This window comes from Balaenoptera musculus, chromosome 4 (genome assembly GCF_009873245.2).
Source record: "Balaenoptera musculus isolate JJ_BM4_2016_0621 chromosome 4, mBalMus1.pri.v3, whole genome shotgun sequence".
In the NCBI taxonomy this organism is placed as follows: domain Eukaryota; kingdom Metazoa; phylum Chordata; class Mammalia; order Artiodactyla; family Balaenopteridae; genus Balaenoptera; species Balaenoptera musculus.
Window position 1 is genome coordinate 96,869,940 of NC_045788.1, and position 15,125 is coordinate 96,885,064.

The following is a 15,125-nucleotide window of genomic DNA, read 5'->3' on the forward strand; positions in this document are numbered from 1 at the left end:
TTATCTGGGAGAGAGGAGAAGTGAGTAAGGAAACAGATAAAACAAAATTGGCCATGAGTTAGTAACTGTTGAAACTGGCTAATAGGTATATTATACTATTTTGTGTCTTGGCATTTTCTACTTAAAAATTGGGAAAGATAAAAAGAAATGAAAGAGACCTGTTTTTGATTTTGTTTTTTTTGTCACAGGTCTTGATGACAGCACAGCATATGGAAAATCAAGGCTATCCTGAGAAATCTGAGGCTGTGACCAATAAGGGAGAAGTTAAAGCTCAAAGGAGCTGGCCTTGGAGGTGACTCTTCCCTTGACCTTGAACTTCCAGTCTGATCTAGACTGAACCCTTTCTGGTCCCACTGCACCTGCACATCCCTTTACCACAGCACTTTTCTTATACTTTTACTCTCAATCTCTTCTCACTAGCCAGGAGCTCCATACTCATCCAAGCACCAAGACTGCACTCAGAAATGTTTGATGAATGAATTAAAGCAATGCCCAACTTTTAAGCCAACTCATGTGCTACTGCCTTCTAGTCCTTGGTTTCTTCTGTCAATTGTTAGAGCCTACCACTAACTTCTCTGTTTTTTTATTTCTTCATACCCTCTGATTCCAAATATTTACCTCCTACCAACCAAACATTTGAGGTCTCACTTTATGGGTGGGGCAGACACTGGCATTCACCATCATAGATCTTTGTAAAATTAACCTTCAAAAGCCCATTTCTGGGCAGAAAACAAAATCCCATCCAACAAGTGGCCTGATTTGCAGAGCTTTCTTTCCAACCTCCTAGAAAGGAAAACCTCTCTGACCCTTAGGGTCTGTTGTGAAAGTCATTCTTTCCACAGGTCTGCCCTTAGGTGACAGGATTTCAATGTGACTAACCATCAAATGAACTGTTTCTTTGGCTTTATCATAGTATTCTGCATGTTTTTGGAATAAATTCACTGATTTTACAATTGGAGTGAAGAAAAACCGTAGGATATCCCATTTTATAAGTTAAATTAATGAAAAGAAAAATGGTCCAATGCCAGTTTTTCTTTTGCATCTACTTTATAGAGGGAAAGAAAAATGGTGTGAGGGAAAAATGAGACTGAAATAGGCATCTAAACTCCAGCCTCCTGTAAATTCAAGTTCAGACAAGAAAAAGCAGAGTTTTGTAGCTCGCTATGCTCCATGGGAAATGCTGTGACTCTTGTACAGGAAAATGGGGGGGTCTGAGTGGCTGAAGTCGCCTGCCCTCCTGCCTCCTCCCCTGTCCCCTGATCTTACACTTAAAGCCATTATTTCAGGGAAAAAAAAATCTCCATCTTTGCTTCTGCCCACCCCCTCCCAAAAGGTCAGGTATGCAAGTTCATGACAAAATCTCAAGGTAAATGAGAATGAACAAAGGGAATAAAGAGGAATGAGCAACTGCTGCCTGGGCTGCCAGTGTCTGAGTTGGGTTGCGTGTCTCTGTAGTACAGTAAGCCTCCCTGAGAAAACCATACACGAGCCTTCCTTTGACAGAAATCTGAAAGGTCCCCAGAAAACATGTCAATAACCAGTGTTGACAGCTTTGCAAGACTGTCACCCAGGTTTTCATTTCCTGCCCTTCAGCACTTAGGTAGGTCTACTTGCCACAGTTATCAACAACAATAAAGTATAGGATACCAGTGAAATTTGAATTCCAGATGAACAATTTTTTTAGCCTAAGTATGTCCCATATATTGCATCTTTATTTGGAATTCAAATTTCACTGGTATCTTGTGTTTTATCTGGCAACACATGAAGGTATTTCCATGGGGTAAAGAATATTGCAACAGCTCAGTGTGGAGATTTCTCAAGGAATACCCATGAAGCTAATGATGAAATGGTGAAGCACCACATGAAAATAAGAGGAAAAAACCCAAGAATGAAATTTCTGGGTTTTTGTCTCCCCAAGAATGAAATCCATTAGCATGTTTCTCTAAGTAAGAGATCCCAAGTTGACTCGGTTGTGACTTCTGAATATTTCCAAATCTCTACTTAAACATCCTATGCTTTTCCGAATTACACCTTTTCTATTTCTTAATCAAAAATGCCCTGTGTCTCATTTATACAATGAGAAATTTGGTCTAAACTGTTGGTGGTCCCATCAAGTAAGCTGAGGATCTCTGGGCCAAGGTTCCATTATAAGAGGCCACCTGAATTGGTATGGCTATGTCTTTTTTTCTCAATCAACAGATTGTAGAAGTATAGCCACAATCAAATTGTGGGATGCAGTTGGGAGGAATGCTAGAAATCCATGATGTTAAAAATGGGTCGGTCTCATATGATAAGTTTGGAACCATTGGTCGAGGAGGATTTCCAGTGTTTCTTCCAACCACTTCATGATTCCCAGCATTCTGACATCAGAGCCACTGAATCACTATTTCTTCACTGGTTCTTCTGCAAATTGGTTCTGAGCAAGTAGAATAAGAGAGGAAAGTCTTGGAACCCAAAGTAAAAACTGTCGTAAAAGCGGTCATATGTGATGGGCACTATATTATTCTTGTTGTTCCTTTCAACAGATTTAGCAAACATAGATTAAGGACCTAATATACAAGACATTTTCTGAATTTCTGTTGGTGTTTTGTTTCTTTTCCTGTAGTCAAATACTACAGTAATTTAGATGGGGTAATTTATAGACATTTTGATCTCCATAAAGGCGTTGTTGAAAACTTACTTTTTTATTAGCTCTCATGTATTCTCACTTTACAAATATTTATGGTGCACTAATTCTGGAATAGATATTATATTCCTTTCTTGTTGACAACCTGCTACCCACTACATACTACATCTTTCAAAGAGATAAATGAAAAGGAAGGTGAAGTCTCTATTCAGTGATTCCTTGTGTGGATAATACCCCCAAAAACATATATATATATATATATATATATATATATATATATATATATATATATATATATATGCTTTTTGACTAACTCCTCTGGACCTACTTGGACACACTGGGGGGCCTCAGGGGTCCCACACTGGATGGTCTCTTGAGGTCCATCCATCTTCTTGACATCACTATTCACTGTCCCCATCCAGTGTTTCCAGCCCACATCACAGCTGCACAGAAGTCGGACCACAGCCCATCACCAGGTGAAAAGAGGCTGTTAACTGGCACTAGGGACACAGGATGAAAGGAGACATCACTGTTAATCAGCACATCCATGGCTTCAAATGGGGTACAAATTACTATTAGGTTCCTGGTATTAATAGGAGGAAAGTAAGGCTTAGAAAAGATTAATAGCTTATTGAAAGGGTTCTCACAGCAAGTTAAATGGCAGAGCTGGGATTTGAACCTGGTCTGGCTGACTCTGGAACCCATGCTCTTACTAACATGCTCCTGCCCTTCCACAGAGACAATGAAACTCAGTGTGTGAAGGACAAAGAGGACTCCAGCATGCCTGGCCCAGAGGGCGAGGTGGGGCAGGAGTGGAATTATGGAAGATGGCCAGAGGTGAGGCTTCAAAATTTACTCAAGACCATCTGAAGAGGCTGCCCTTCCTGCTGTGGGCCCTGCTTCTCTGGGAACTGTCATTACCTGGGGAAGGAAAGGTAAAGGGTGAAAAGTGAGAGAGAGGTGTCGCAGCTCTGGGCACGCTGCTCCTCTGCCAGTATCAGGAAGCTAGTAAAAGCTTTGAAGCAAGGAAGTTGCATAGTAAATAGTATTTCAGGAAGATTAATTTGGCACCAATGCACAGAAGATATTAAAGATATTAAAGCAAGAGGTCGGAGGCAAGGAAACTGGTTAAGAGGTTATTGCAGACACTCATTTCTGAGATGAGTCTGAGTCAGGACAGGGCAGTGGGAACAAAGAAAAAGAGCCGAATGTGAGTGTTCCCCACCAAGAAGGAAGAACTGACCAGCCCTACGGACTTGCATAGCCAAGACTGTGGTCCACGATGGTCTGAGGCTGGCAGAGAGAGGAGGAAAGACACTACCAGAGCTGGTAGTTGTCCCAGCCCTGTACACTGAGGTACCTGCCTCTTCTGTCTCCTTTCCAGACCACAAGCTCAAAGGAGTCACGGAGTCACCCTGTGTCTGGCAGCCCCGCAGTTTTTCCCCATTGCCGACCACATGCTGGGGGGGTTGGTAGACTCAGTAAATACTGACTGGCAGTCTGTTTCCTCTGGCTGGAATGCCGTGTTCCCACCTTTGCCTGGAAATGCCATGTAGGAAGGCTTCCCTGGAGGCCCAGCACAAACATCTCTCCCTCAGAGAGGCCTCCATGACCAGTCAATCTAAATTAGGTCCTTCAGTTTTCCTTGCATAGAAACTTTTCTTCACCGTATTTACTACAAGGTGAAATTTTTTATTTGTTGTTTCTCCATTTAGTTTTTATTTCCTTTTATTGTTTTTGTTGTCAGTGGCAGTTTTCTACTTTCCCCCACTAGACTATAAGTACTGCAAAGTCAGTTTTTCTTTTCACCATTGAGTCCCCAAAAGCCCACACAGTGCTGCCCCCATAGAAATAAAATGTAAGCCACATACGTAATTTTAAATTTCCTGTAGCTACATTTTTAAAAGTAAGAAGAAACTGGTGAAATTTATTTTAATAACATATTTATGTACCCACATATATCCAAAATGTTATCATTTAAACATATGATCTATAGAAAAAATTATTAATGATAGCTTACATTCCCTTTTTTGTACTAAGTCTTCAACTTCTGTATTTCACACTCACAGCACATCTCAGTTGGGACCAGCCACATGCCAAGTGTTCTGTAACCCCGTGTGACTAGTGTCTGCTGTAATGGACAATATAGATCCTTGCAGGATGCTTGACATGTACTCCTTACTTAATAAAAAGTCAATTCATGAAAAAGGGAGGGTGGGAAGGGCAGAAAGATGGAGGAAAGGGAGAGAGGAAAAGAAAGGGAAGAGAAACGAACCTTTGTCCGGTATTTACTACGTTAAGTTCTTTCATGTATCAATAAATTACGTAATTTAATTCTCATATCAACCCTGGTGAGGTAGGTATTATGAGAACAGTCTTTATAAATGAGGACATTGGTTTGGCGATGTCTTATAACTCTCCCAACATCATCTTCTCTTTTGAGTGAAAGAAGCAAGATTCAGAACCAATCTCCCTTACCCAACTGTGCTGCCTCACTCACAGAAGCCATACCTAACAAGTCTAGTCAGGCCACACTGTTGTCTAACCTCTCTCTCCTCCAAGTGAGACATCCCAGGGTTCCTATAAGATATTATTTTGAATCTCACAGACACTCTCATTTCAAAAGTATAGTCTGACCATTGCAGGCTAACGTGGGAGTGTCCACTTCCTCCTCCGGATGTATTTTAGAGGGATTCTTATCCCATTGTTGCCTTCCATTAAACCCTATGACCAAGCAAAATGGTGGCATTTAAAGTTCCCCAGATATGCTAAGCTCTCTAACATGCCTCCTTAGCTCTGTACAGTTTTTCTGCTGCCTGGAACCCTTTTTTCCTTCAACCAATAACACACATCCTGCATGACTCAATTCAAGAAAAAAAGGAGGAAGAAAGAGATAGAAAAAAACTCAACTCAGCCGTCATCTCACCTCGGCCAAGTAATCTCCCTGACCCACTTTCCAAGTGTGAGGGTCCCCTTTTCTGTGTTCCCAAGGCACTCCCACAGAGTTTTTCGTGTATACCATCATTACACATCTAGGGTCTCCCTCACTGGACTGTGAGCTTCTGGAAAGCAAGAACTATGTCTCTTATCTTTACATCCTCATTGCCCAGCATTTGTTGAATGGCTTGTTAAATAAGTAAATAAATGAATGGATGGCTTGATGAGCATGCTTATAGCCCTGTTTGAGCGTAAGAAGAAATACCTGGTACCACGTAGTCCAAAGAATTAAAAGAGAACTAGTGTGCTCTTGCAATATCCGCATCCCATCAGACCAGTTGTCAGGATATGGGTCACAGTGACAGGAGCAGACAGCATCAGCAGAGCACCCTGGGATGCCTTCAGCCACTTCATAAGAAGCAATGTTCTAAGCTGTGCAGAAGATGTAGCAAAGCTGGGACTAGCCTCCATGTTAGCTCCCAGGGGGGCAGGAATACGTGGAAATTGTGAAATACCTAAGAATGTAGTGTAGGAGGAAGCATGCTAAGCATCAGAATGTGGCCACAGAGCCAAGGAGCCCAGGCTCGCTGACCTGGAAGGGACAGGGGACAGGCAGCGTTGGTATCCATCTACCTCCCAGAAGGGCAGATGGTGGCACACTGCACTGAGCAAAGGGCAGGACCACAGGAACTTAGTTCTCCCTAACTCACAACACCCTGGGCAAGAATGTTCACCCTCTGAGGATACCTTGAAAGATGTTTAGAGATGTTGACTGCACTGAGACTGTGGTCTATACTAGGTCTTGGGCCAGAGCCTCTAACCTTTGATGCAACATGCTGGTGTGCCCCGGGTGGGTACAGCTGTGCCAGAGGAAAATATAAATGCACTCAGGCCCAGGAGCAGCCAGGTGAGTGTAAGAGGGGCCAAAGCCTATGGAAACCAGACCTCCTCTGGCCTGTTGCCTAGGAATGAGCACTTTCACCTACATGGTGTCATGGTCTAGGTGTACTGCGGCATGATAAATGTTGAGAAGCGTTGAGTTAGACTATGCGAGATGAATGAGCAACACCGGAGACTTAAGATGTTTAAAAACTATTTCATTTTGACAGGACCAAGTGGGTAGAGGGTTGAAGACACGACAGCAGCTAGGACAAGAACTGCAAGCTCTCAAATGTACAGACCAAGATCATCCTATTTGTGTGAGTGTTTCTGTGAGTTCAGATGGAGGAAGGAACACTAGGGTGTTGTACCATTAAAAATAAGTAAATAACAATAACCCGTAAGAGTAAGGCCCAGGTTCTCAGCAAAGGCACACTCCTGAAAAACAAACAAATCAAGGCAAGTGACACTTTATCCCCCAAATAGCCCATATTTCCTGATCCTGAGAGGCAGGTCAGGGGCCAGAGTCAGCCCTACAACCACTGCCTAGCACCCACCCCCTCCCCTCTTAGCACGGTATGGCCCAGGGAGAAATTAGTTCTTAGGAATCAAAAATCTCATAGAATTTCTCATGCATACCATCATTATAGCATCATGCACAAGCTGGAAAGTGAGGGGGAAGAGGGCATGATTGTCAGGGAGCTGGGCGCAATATCTCCATGCCCAACGTGTACTCACCTGCCACTGTTTGCCTTTTTTTTTTGGCTGAACCGCGCAGCCTGCAGGATCTCAGTTCTCCCACCAGGGGTTGAACCTGGGCCACAGCACTGAAAGCCCGGAATCCTAACCACTAGGCCACCAGGGAACTCCCTGCCTTTGTCTTTTCAAGGGTAGATCTGAACACAAGGTTGAACATTGCTAGGCAGGTATATAACCAGAGAACCACAATGCTACCTGAGACAGGACTAGAGGTGTTAGGAAAGCATGGCTTCTATTGAACCCCTACTCAACCAGAAACAATAAACAATCAACGACAAACACCTCTCCCCACATTACTAAGTTGGTCAGAAATACTCTTCACAGTCATGGTAAATGGGCTTAGGGGTATCCTGGAGCCAGGGTACAGGAGCAAGGCAGGAGCTAAATGTGGCAAGGAGGTTCTGGTCACTCCGAACAGGTCTGGACTCCAGACCAGTTCCACTTATCAGAGTGGCTCTGGCTGGCGGCACCTTGCTGTGGCCTGAGTGGGCAGGAGAAGGCCAGACCCAGCTGGCACAAAGTGATATGGAGTCAATAGCCCCCAGGGTCTGTGTGTACGTGCTGAAGTCAGCGTGGCATTCTAACAGCTCTAGCCAAGAAGTAGCTAACTCCGAAAAAATAAATAAATAAATAAATAAATAAAATAGTGTGCCATTGAGAAGAAGAAGAAGGAGCAGCTAACATCTGAGATCCAAATAAATCATGCCAGGGTGGGGCTGATACCAAAAAGAGGAAACTAAAGCTAATCCCCCCCACACCCAATCTCAGCCAGAGATGCATATGTCACCTGTACTCCATCTGCCTAATATTGCCAGTAGAGAACTAAGCAACATGCCCGAGAAATTTAAGCTCTTCTGAATCCCAAGTTAAAAGACATCCAAGCCCTTCACAGAGTTCCACTCTCTAAACTTTGCCTCCAGCTTCTAAAAGTGTTCTTCAACATTTGGAAATGACTGGAAAACAAATATCTTCCATCCTGAAAGCTAATAAAATGTTCACCCACTCATCATCCACCATGGGCCAAAGAAGAATCAGGAAATCTCCTTGATGTGAATCCCACCCTGATACTGCAAAAGTTGCTTCACGTCCCAGCCTGGCAGTGCCACCATGAAGACCTTAATTTTTTTACTTCCACTTATCCCTCCACCTCTTAGAACAAGACAGGAAAAGTGAGAGATTTTTCTTAGTGACGATGTACTCTGCTCCCACTCTCTTAGAGACAGGGAATGATGAAGGCAGAAGCTGCTGTTATCCAAAAGGATGAAGCCAGGTTGGCAGCCTGTGTCTGCTTGCTTCTCCAATGGATGCAGGGGAAAAACTAGAACCAGAGGTCCCACAACAGCTCACATCAAGCTGCACAGAGTTGGAGGTTCCTTTGGAGTGTGTGTGCCACGGGGGCGGAGTTGGGGGAGGAATACAGGTGGTTATGCAAAAAGGCATTACAGGTAAAACCACAAAAGGGAGAGAAAGAGAGAAAGACAAAAATAGGAACAGAGAACAAGGGCAATGAATGGAAAACAGTAACAAATACGGTGGATATTAATCCGACTATATCAATAATCACTTTAAATGTCAATGATCAAAATGCATCAATTAAAAGATAAAATTGTCAGAGTACATCAGAAATTTTAAATAGATCCAACTATATGTTGTCTACAAGAAACTCACTTTAAATATAAAGGTACATACAGAGTAAAAGTAAAAGGATGGAGAAAGTCATATTATGTTAACACTAATCAAAAGAGACCAGGAGAGTTTGATCCCTGGTCAGGGAGCTAAGATTCCGCAAGCCACGTGGTGTGGCAAAAAAAAAAAAGAGAGAGAGACAGAGAGAGAAGGAGTAGTTATATTAATTTCAAACATAGCAGACTTCAGAGCAAGGAAAATTATCAGGAATAAGAAGGGACATTGCATAATGATAAAGGGGTCAATTCTCCAAGAAGACATTAAAATATTTAATGAATATGCGCCTAACAACAGAGCATCAAAATACACGAGCAAAAACTGATAAAACTGCAAAAAGAAATAGATGAATCCATTTGGAGACTTTAATGCCCTCTACCAGAAATGGACAGATTCAGCATGCAAAAAATCAGTAAGGACATAGCTGAACTCAACAGCACCATCAACCAACTGAATATAATTGACATCAATAAACTACTTCCTCCAACAACATTCTTCTCAAACTCAAATGAAACAGTCACCAAGATAGATCACATTCTGAGCCATAAAACACACCTTAACAAATTTAAAAGAATAGAAATCATGCAATATATCCTCTCAGACTACAATGAAATTTAACTAGAAATCAGTAAGATAAAGATAACTGGAAAACCCCCAAATACATGAAGATTAAACAACATTCTTCTAAATAACACAAGGGACAAAGAAAAAAACTCAGAAGAATTTTTTAATATTAAATTAAAATGAGGGCTTCCCTGGTGGTGCAGTGGTTAAGAGTCCACCTGCCAATGCAGTGGACACAGGTTCAAGCCCTGGTCCGGGAAGATCCCACATGCCGCGGAGCAACTAATCCCGGGCGCCACGGGTACTGAGCCTGTGCTCTGGAGCCCGTGAGCCATAACTACTGAAGCCCGCACGCCTAGAGCCCGTGCTCCGCAAGAAGAGAGGCCAGCACAATGAGAAGCCCGTGCACCGCAACGAAGAGTAGCCCCTGCTCGCTGCAACTAGAGAAAGCCCACGTGCAGCAACGAAGACACAACTCAGCCAAAAATGAAAAAACAAATAAATAAATTTTAAAAAAAAGAAATGAAAGTGAAAATACAACTTATGAAAATTTGTGGGATGCAGCAAAAGTAGTGCTTAGTGGGAAATTTAAAACATTAAATGCTTATATTTAAAAAGAAGAAAGATCTAAAATGAATAACCCAAGCTTCCACCCTAGGAACCTAGAAAAAAAAAAGAGCAAATTAAATCCAAAGTAAGCAGAAGAAAAGAAATAATAAGAATTAGGACAGAAATTAATAAAATTGAAACAAAACCAATAAAGAAAATCAACAAAACCAAAAACCTGTTCTTTGAAAAGATCAATAAAATCGATAAGCCTCTAGCCAGGCTAACTAAGGAGAAAAGAGAGAAGACACAAATTACTAATATCAGATATGAAAGAGGGGACATCATTAAAGATCCCATGAACATTAAAAGGATAATAAAGGAACACTATGAACAACTCTATACCCACAAATTCTAGGATAACCTAGATGAAATGGACCAATTCCTTGAAAGACACAATCTACCAAACTCACATAAGAAGATATAGACAATCTGAATAGCCCTAAATCTATTAAAGAAATTGAATAGAAAATTAGTCACCTTTCAAAACAGAAAGCACCAGGCCCACATGGGTTCACTGATGAATTCTATGAAATATATAAGGAAGAAATCATACCAATTCTCTATAATCTCTGCCAGGAGATAGAAGCAAAGGGAGTACTCCTAACTTATTTTATGAGGCCAGCAGTATCCTAACATCAAAATGTGACAAAGACATTGCAGGAAAACAAAAATTACAGACCAATATATCTTATAAACATAGATGCAAAACTCCTCAGCAAAATATCAGCAAATCAAATCCAACAATGTATAAAAAATAATTATACATCACAAGCAAGTGGGATTTATCCCAGGTGTGAAAAGCTGTTTCAATATTTGAAAATCAATTAATGTGATCCATCACAACAATAGGCTAAAGAAGAAAATTCACATGATCATATCAATAGATACAGAAATAGCATTTGACAGAATCCAACACCGATTCATGTTAAAAAACAAAAAAATCTCTCAGCAAACTAGGAATAGAGGGGACTTCCTCAACTAGACAAAGACTATTTACCAAAATCTATAGCTAACATCATACTTGATGATGAGAAACTAGAAGCTCTCTTGCTAAGATCAGGAAAAGGCAAAGGTACTCCCTCTACTTTTCAACACTGTACTGGAAATCTTAACTAATACAGTAAGATAAGAAAGGGAAATAAAAGAATATACATTGCAAAGGAAGAAAAAAACTGTCTTTGTTCACAGGTGATATGATCATCTATGTAGAAAATCTAAAAGGAATCAACAAAAACTGGAAGTAATAAGCATTTATAGCAAGATTTTAAGATACAAGGTTAATATGCAAAAGTAACTGGAACTACATTAAAATAAAAAACTTCTGTACAGCAAATAAAAACATCAACAGAAAAAAAAGGCAACCTATGGAATGGGAGAAAATATATGCAAATCATATATCTGAAAAGGAGTTAACATGAAAAACATATAAAGAACTTATACAATTCAATAACAAAAAAATAGCAATCCAATTTAAAAATGGGCAGAGGAACTGAAATAGGCATTTCTCCAAAGAAAACATACAAATGGCCAACAGGTACATGAAAAGGTACTCAACATTATTAGTCACTGGGAAAATGCAAATCAAAACTATAATGAGATAACACCTTACACCTGTTAGAATGGCTGTTATCAAAAAGACAAGAAATAAGAAGCGTTAGCAAGGATGTGAAGTACAGGAATTCTTGTGCACTGTTCTTGGGAATATAAATTGGTACAGCTGCTATGGAAAACAGTATGGAGGTTCCTCAAAAACTTAGAAATAAAACTACCATATGATACAGCAATTCCACTTCTGGGTATTTATTCAAAGGAAACAAAATCACTATCTCAAAAGAATATATGCACTCCCACATTCACTGCAGTATTACTTACTGTAGCCAAGATGTGGAAACATCCTAAGTGTCAACAGACAGATGAATGGATAAAGAAAATGTGATACACACACACACACACACACACACACACACAATGGATTATTATTCAACCATAAAAAAGAAGGAAATCCTGCCATTTGCGACAATATAGATGGACCTTGAGGGCATTATACTAAGTGACGTAAGTCAGAGAGAGAAAGACAAATACTGTATGATTTCAATTACATGTGCAATCTAAAAAACCCCACATTCATAGATACAGAGAACAGATTGGTGGTTGCCACAGGCTGGTGGGAGAGGAAGGATAAAATAAGTAAAGGCAGTCAAAAGGTACAAATTTCCAGTTATAAGATAAATAAGACCTGGAGATGTAATATTCTGCATGGTGACTATAGTTAATAATACTATAGCATGTATTTGAAAGTTGCTAAGAGAGTGGATCTTAAAAGTTCTCATTACACACACACACAAAAATTGTAACAGAGTGTGATGATTCATGTTAACGAACCTTATTGTGGTAATCATTTCTCAATATATACATATATCGAATCATTATCTTGTACAACTTAAACTAATACAATGTTATATGTCAATTTTATCTCAATAAAAAAGAAAGGAAAACAAAACAAACACCAAATTTAAACGTGGGTGGGCAAAAGACCTGAACAGACACCTCGCCAAAGAAGATATACAGATGGCAAATAAGCATATGAAAAGAAGCTCAATATCATGTCGTTAGGGAATTGTAAGTTAAAACAACAGTGAGGTACCACTACACACCTATTAGAATGGTTAATCTCTGGAACACTGACAATACCAAATGCTGGTGACAATGTGGAGCAACAGGAACTCCTATTCATTGCTGATGGGAAAGCACTATGGTACAGATACTTTGGAAGACCATCTGGCAGCTTCTTTAAAAATGAATCATACTCTTGAGACCTCCCTGGTTGTCCAGTGGTTAAGACTCCATGCTCCCAATGCAGGGGACACAGGTTTGATCCCTAGTCAGGGAACTAAGATCCCGCATGCCACACAGCACGGTCAAAAAAAAAAAAAATCCACAAAAATGAATTATACTTTCACCATATGATCCAGCAATCATGCTCCTTGGTATTTACCCAAAGGAGTTGAAAACATGTTCACACAAAAGCCTGCACATGAATGTTTAGAATAGCTTTACTCATAATTGTCAAAACTTGGAAACAACCAAGATGTCCTTCAGTAGATGAATGGATAATTAAGTGTAACACATCCATACAATGGAATATTATTCAGTGATAAAAAGAAATGAGCTATCAGGCCACAAAAAGACATGGAAGAAACTTAAATCCATATTACTAAGTGAAAGAAGTCAATCTGAAGAGGATACTTACTATATGATTCCAATTATGTGATATTCTAGAAAAGACAAAACTATGGAGACAGTAACAGGATCAGTGGTTGCCGGGGGTTAAAAAGGTGGAAAGGTTGAACAGGCAGAGCACCAAGGATTTTTAGGGCAGTGAAACTATTACATATGATACTATAATGGTAGATACACGTCATTATACATTTGCTAAAACCCATAGAACGTACACCACCAAGAGTGAACTGCAACGTAAACTAGGAACCCTGAGCAATAATAATGTGTCAGTGTAGGTTTGTCAAACTGCACCTCTCTGCAGCGGAAAGGCTGTGCGTGTACGGAGGGCAGGAGTGTATGGGAACTCACTGGACTTTCTGCTCAATTTTGCTGTGAACCTAAAATTCCTCAAAAAAGAAAAAAATCTATCTTTAAAAAAGGCACTGCTGGTAGGTGCCCAATGTATAAGGTCACATAAACAGCAGAGCAGACAGTATCACTTTCCAGAACCCAGCAGGGGCAGCAAAGAGGGGGCCCCACCAATTTGTCCTGTGTCTGGTATCTACTAGCATCCTAACACAGTCCTAAAGGAAAACCCCAAAATCATATTCTGTGCTCCCAAAGCATTCTTGTTTTCATAAGCCAAAAATGGTGAAGCCTCAGCAAATCAACAGGGGGGAAGTGGAGGAGTCAACAGACACTCCTGTTTACTGGGAATTGTGTCCAGTACCCTGCAGGGGAGCTCTCCTGGTACCTCAACAAAAGCCAACTATGTCCAAGCCAGCTGAGTCATCCTCTGGCCCTGGGCCGGAAAAGGAGCCTCCCTGAAACACCTGCCAAATTCCACAGTCACTTCTGAAATGTAGGCCTACAGGAATCTTCATAGCCACAGCTGAGAAGCTTTCTCATGTATACCGATTTTCTTTCCTCCTTTCACCATCATGTTGCTCACTCTGTTGCTCTCCTCTGAAATCCCTCTAGTTTATCCCAAATTCAAGAGTTCTATTTGCCTTTCTCTGAGCCTGTAACAAGACAGGTGCAAAAACACAGTTACTCCTGGGGCCTCACCAAGAGGCAGTGAGAACAAGCTCCAATGTACCCCACACCATCATGCCCCGGATGCACCTCCTAGAAGGGCCTGTGTAAGGCAGTGTGCACGCTGTGCCTGGGGGCACCCCCTCTCTCAGGACCAGGCAGGTGGCCACATTTCTACCATCAGACGTGAAGGGAAGTAATAACAAGCCCTGTACCCCAACAGAGGCGGGAGACAAACCTATTTGGGGGAAGCACGCCATCTTGCTTGCTTTCCAGCCCATTCCAAAAGAATTTAAGGTCGCTTACGAAGATTAATAGAGGTGACAAAATAAATAAATAAAGATGAATGAGAAAAATGGGAAGTTGAGGGGTTTGGTTCTTCTGGATTGGGAGTGAGGAAGATTGGCAGCAATTTAATAGTCTCTAACTTCACCTTTCCCCACTTCAATCTGTCCCTTCTTTACTGGTCCTACCTGATTCTAGCTCTTTTGTCAAGGTCACAAAAGACCCCCAATAGCTTATTCTGTCCTCAACTTACTTGAGCCACTAGTAGAAATTCACAGAGGTATCAGTGCCTCTCTGCTGGAAAATATTCTTCCCTTGTTTTTCCTCTTCACTGGTCCCTCCTTTTCTGCTTTCCCCTAATCTCACAGCTCCATAAAATTAGAATGTCCTAGGGCTCAGTTTTTAGAACTCTTTTCTTTTCTATATACCCTTAGTACTGGGGGATCACATTCTGCTTCATGGCGTTAAATATTATGTCACGTGTCCACCACTCCAAGATTTTTATCTTTAGCCCAGCCTTCCCACCTTC

The 15,125-nt window shown here is 41.1% G+C and overlaps 1 protein-coding gene across 6 annotated transcripts in view; it reads right to left on the minus strand.

Moving 5' to 3' along the window:
• The window catches only part of TMEM45A (transmembrane protein 45A), an 84,795-nt gene that overhangs the window by 42,544 nt on the left and 27,126 nt on the right, over positions 1-15,125 (minus strand). The gene's annotated exons all lie outside the window — the stretch shown is intronic.